The sequence below is a fragment of the Homalodisca vitripennis genome, chromosome X, assembly GCF_021130785.1.
Source record: "Homalodisca vitripennis isolate AUS2020 chromosome X, UT_GWSS_2.1, whole genome shotgun sequence".
Classification (NCBI taxonomy): Eukaryota; Metazoa; Arthropoda; class Insecta; order Hemiptera; family Cicadellidae; genus Homalodisca; species Homalodisca vitripennis.
Window position 1 is genome coordinate 132,456,126 of NC_060215.1, and position 6,000 is coordinate 132,462,125.

Below are 6,000 nucleotides of genomic sequence, written 5' to 3' on the forward strand. Positions count from 1 at the left end.
GTAAACTATGTGAAATTAAAAATTGTTTCAGGATTATTAAATTTAAAAAAATCTAATATTGCTTACACTTAATATTATTAAAAAATTCTGCAAAATGCAAGCAATAAAATTAAAAAATATAGTACCTTTTTATTGTGTATTTACATTTGAAATATTAGTTTGTAAGTATATTTAATACACATATGATGTATTTTATAATATAATAAATACATAAAAAAGAATATATTTGCTATAGAAACTTGTTTTAAGTTGATACTTTAACTAAATAGATTTGAATATAAGTTCAACTGTAAAAGACGTTCACCAACCGTCTTAAGATTTATGAATAGTGAAAACGTGAAGCAAAATGATTCCTAGCAGGTGGTCAACAGTGCACGTTAATTATATGTCATTATGACAATTATATAACCGGTATTATATGTTCACGTAAATGTAATTATGTACAGCTGCTCTGAAAAGCAATGGCTACTTAATTTTAAAATTGTGTTATTAAGATATAGCTGTGCAACATTAGTGAGCTTATCTTGATCTATAAAGTAAATAAGAAAAGACGATTACTGTACCTTTTAAGACACACACACACACACACACACACACACACACACACACACACACACACACACACACACACACACACACACACACACACACACACACACACACACACACACACACACACACACACACACACACACACACACACACACACACACATATATATATATATATATATATATATATATATATATATATATATATATATTGGACATTTATATAATATTAGTGTTGCTATATCAAATATGCAATGTTTAAAAGACTTTATTAATTTAGACTTTTAAACTTGAATTTTTGACAGATTACATTTTGGCATACTGTTGATTTTGATAATGCTGTTCGTTTGATTAATATACTACTCAAAGTTGTAATGCATTTTAAATATTTATCAAAATATAGAAGCTGATTACCAAAGTTAGTGGTATTATATATTTATTAACTTTTGTGTGTTTATTTTCTTAGCATCAAGCTTGTTAATGTTATTTGTTACTATTATTAAAACCTAAAATAAATGAAAAGAAACCACAAAAGAAAGAGTAAAATGTTGAGAATATTACAGTAAACATTACAGAAATGGATTTTTGCCTGCATTTAAACCTTTGTCATTGTGTATAATAGATTGAGAAAACTGAGAGTTTTCAAACAATGCTAGGACATAGCCAGATTTGTTGCAGGGTTCAGCAAAACGTAGAGTATTGTGGTTATTGTCTTCTACATCCTAAAAGACAAGCATATTACCATTTTATTCGAACAAAGTTACTCTTTGTAATGACAACCTCAAGTCTACAGAGAATGGTTAGTTCTGAAAATTACAACTGCATTTTTTATTCATTCAAGTAATATTTTTTAATTTAATATTTATGGAGGTATTGTATTTTCCATCACCTCTTGATGTTTGAATGTTTATTCTATCCTTTAATCACCAATAATCTTCTGAAGCCAAATCACATAGACAATTTGCTAAATAATTTTACATCAGGGGCCATGCTGTTATAAATAAAACATTGTAGAAAAACTCAAAATATGGCTAAATACTAATATTATTAATTATAACATATTTCACAAATTATATTTTTGACAAAAAAATAAAAATACTTAAAAGATGTTTCAGGTGGTGTCCACTCACGATTCTCATTAACTAGAAGGGAATATTCATCACCTGATACAGCCTCGTTTGGACAATAAATAATCCTCATGGCCGCCACCTGCAAGCTAACCTGAGAAGGGGGCTGTTGTCTGGTTTATTGAACGACGACTTATTTTGTAAAACTCACACTTTGATGTTCTAAACCAAATATATTTTGGAGTTTGATTGCTCAGTAAATACCCGCTTCAAGTAAGAAATTCCGCAATGAAGTTCCAATAAACTTAAAAATACATTTTCTTACAATAGAATTTTAAATTAATATCGAGGTTATACATTTTATTAGTAGTATTACATTTTCAATATCCTGATTTTGTGACTTGAATATATAAAACAGTACTATATTTAACTATTTTTGGTAATATAATCAGCTGGAGAAGATCAGAGGACAATGACCTCTTGTAGCAGTTTCCAAACATTGACTACACTTCGTGAAACGTATTACTTTTTCACTTCACCTCCAGACTATTTCCGGGAAGCTGTCGTCTGTGCTGCATATACATAAAGATTGCTGCGATTCGTTTCTACCTGAATGTTAGTAATTTATTTTATGTACATATCTTACTCGTTTATTTAGTACAAAACTTTTCTGTTTGCCACAACTAGATTTTGGGGCAATAAAATCATATAATAATATGTTTTTTCTGTACGTTGTGCTAGCAAATATGTTTGCCATATTCATGATTTTGTTATTTAATATTAGAGACATATGTAAGGATTTTTTTACTTCATAGCCACATGTTTGTTAGAAAATATTCTAATGGAAATTTATATCTATACATAAAAATGGGTTTATTTAATGTATTTTATTTATTTATTTTATTTGCCATTTCCTTTCTCAATTCATTGTACCTTATTCTAAAATAAATCTTGTATGACAAGAGACATTGTTTTTTAATGTAGTATCATAAATATCAATAAATTGTATTACTTAAATATAAATTATGCTGCCTCTTCCCAAAAAATGATCCGGAACCAATTAAGTTTTGAATGTATATGTTTTGCACTTGTGGCTACAGACGACCCTGTTTTTAAGTTCAAGAATAAAAAATTATTCTCTGATGGAGCGCAAGTTTTTTTTGGTCCCCAGACAATTATAGCACTCATGTATGTTAATAGTATTCCTTAATGTGTATATCCCCTGAAGGGGATTTCTTGAATAGCACTTACAAACTGCACTATGGCTGGTAAGATGTACTTTAATATTCACAAACCCCAATTCACACGTTTGGTTGTTGGTACCAGGTTACCATTGTCTAAAATACATCGTTCTGATTCTATCCAACTAAAGAATCTGTTATGTTTTCATTACAGTCTCTCGCATTAACTTATGTATATGGCATATTGTTGAGGATATAACGAAACTAGCGTATAAGAAGCTAACAGTATGTACTTAGCAGTATATAAACAAGTATCGTGCCGTATATTAAAAGTGGCCGAACCTATATGTACACATCTTACTAAAACATTTATAAAATTTGATGATCAGAAGACGTTTTAGAGAAAACAGTTTGCTATAAAAGCAGGTAATTTCTAATTTTGTCATGTTTAAAATTACAACGAGACATTAACGATTACCTTGGATCTTTTAAAATATTACTTTGCATTTTGTTTGCTCCTCTCCTTCATGGCAAGAGACTGGCAATTGTTAGTTGGAAGCTCACCAAATTACGCACTGAGCAATTCCAGAGTATTGGTTATCACGTGCTATTAGCCTCGGGGTTATTTCCTCTTGCTATTCCTTGGTCTCCTCAGGTAAAGTTTAACGCCCTTAGGTTGAAAATCCTAAAATTAATATTTCTATGCATTTTTGAAATACATATAAAGCTTCAGTGAAATTGAAAATCAGTTACTTTACTATCGATACAGCTGATAATTGAAATATATGATCAACTGATAATAAATAATAGAACATAACTAATGTTTTTCGCGAATTCGCTCTGAAACGAATAATTCTTGTTATATATTTAATTATTACAATAATGTAATACATAATTAGAATATGTAGACAGTTTGAGTAACTATATAGTGATAAATTTTACCCTTTTAAGAGCCCTTTTATGCATGCGTTTTTGTACGGACGTTAAAAAACCCCACGTTTTTAAATACATTGGACCATATGAGAGACTTTATGCACTGTCGTCCGTTTTTACAGCTCTTGCGTTTGACTTCCGTTTCTAAAACATGTCGCAGTGTTTTAGAAACGGACGTCAAACGCAGGGACAGACGTTTGCTCAAAGTACAGGGTAGTATATGGCCGCATTTATGCAGACGCACGTCAAACGCGCGTTCCCCACTCCAAGCCGCAGTGCAGCCAACCGCCTGCACTCGTGTTGTCTGCACTGTGGTAGTTCTGCCAGGCTGTCACTTTGTCTTGTCTGACTACGTTGTCTTATGTTGCGCGTAGTTTAGTGTATAATGGAGGGAATTAATACAGAGTTATGAATTGATGAAGTTAAGAAGAGAGAAGCGATTTGGAATTCTTCTTCGGAGACTTACAAGGACCGAGTACTGAAGAAAAACCAGTGGTCACAACTATGTTCTATCTTTTGCTCTAATTTCTAAGACCACACTCCTAAAGAAAATACTGCAACATGTAAGTTGCTCCACAAGCATCACACAACTCAAAATCTTCCCACAGTGGAAATACTTTCAGTGAAATGAATAATGGACCCCAGTTTACTCTGTCGTCGTCTTCGCAGACTGCACCCATTGCACAGGGTCTGGAGAATTGCACCCGGAACATTGAAAGTCCTATTAAATAAGAGAATAAAAATAGTAATTTTATTAATTATTGCCACCTTAAATCTCTATAAAATAATACATAAACAGTTTACTTAACCCAACACCTGGCACACCATTTTGACACCAACTGGCAGGCCGTTTTCGGAATTTTGAAGAATATTTTTTATCAAATTAAAAAAAAATCTGTTTTTAATGGTAAATTAACCTGTATTTGGTTTTATTTTGCTCATAATAAAGGATAGAACACGTTTATGTAAAAAAATTAAAATAATTTTTTAAATATATTTGTGATAAGTTAAATACAAAGTTGTGAGTTGAGATAAAGTAAAAAAGGATGGGATGAACCTAAGAAAGATGGTTGTATGAGGAAATTCAAAATTCTGAAATTGCTATAGTGTAAAAAATGTATTTTAGTTTTTAAAATATATAGCTATTATATGGTTTTTAGCATGGACAAACTAGTCGTCAAATGCCAGTTGGACGGTTAACAGTATACATACATAAACATAACCTTACCTCAGAGAGATTGTGAGCATTTCCTCTACTGAAAATGCGAGTCCACGCATCAGTTCCGGCCGAATTTCATTGGTTTCCTTAAACTTGACAACTAGTTCGTCAAATGAACTGATCGACATTCTCAAATAGTTAAAGAATTTATCATCGTGTTCACGTAGTAGTCCATACAAATTCCTATTTCCACCATCCGAGTATCTGGCATTGTTTATAGGGTGGGCAGAGCATCTTCTTTTACGTTTTTTATTTACAAAGTGCCTGTAAGCAGCGTACAACACAACAGGGTCCATGACACTACAATAATATTATTGTGGTAGCACTGCTACCCCCACCATCAATCTTTTGCATACGCACGACAGAAAATTCAAGACGCACGATATAAAACTGAAACGCACGTTACAAAATTTACGGTCCGTTTTTTAACGTCCGTACAAAAACGCATGCATAAAAGGGCTCTAACTCTTAAGTTAGTTGGTACTTAATTTCTTTGTGTTATACGTAGGAAATATAGTAAGTCAGGTTATGTTGGTTTTTTTTTGCAAGTGGAAATTTAGGACAATTTTGCCCAAATTTTACTTAATTAAGAGGTTGGTTTTCTTTTGGGATTGGACCAAGATACAAGTAATGAGCGTTATCGGAGCAGGCAGTAAGTGCTGTCGTCATAATATTCTAGTTTTTACTCGTAAATAATACAAAACTACGCCTAACCACATTAACTATGACGATATGTTCAATAGTAAATTGTTGTCATACGGTTTCACTTAGTCAAGGTTACATTAGGCAAAAATTTATTTTTGGTCTAGGTTCAATTTCGTTTAGTTCAGGTTTCACTCAATCCTAGTAGTAGTGTATTTCCGTTAATAATAAAAAATATCAGTATAATTTATTTCATTTTCCCTTACATTAGTTCGTACAGTTCGTACCAAAAGTACATTACACGTCCATAATGGTTATCTAATGTGCAGAAGTCTCAGCACAAATGCAATAAATGTATTCAGGTCTACTATAGACATAGATATACTAAACGTACTTCAAAATAAAAA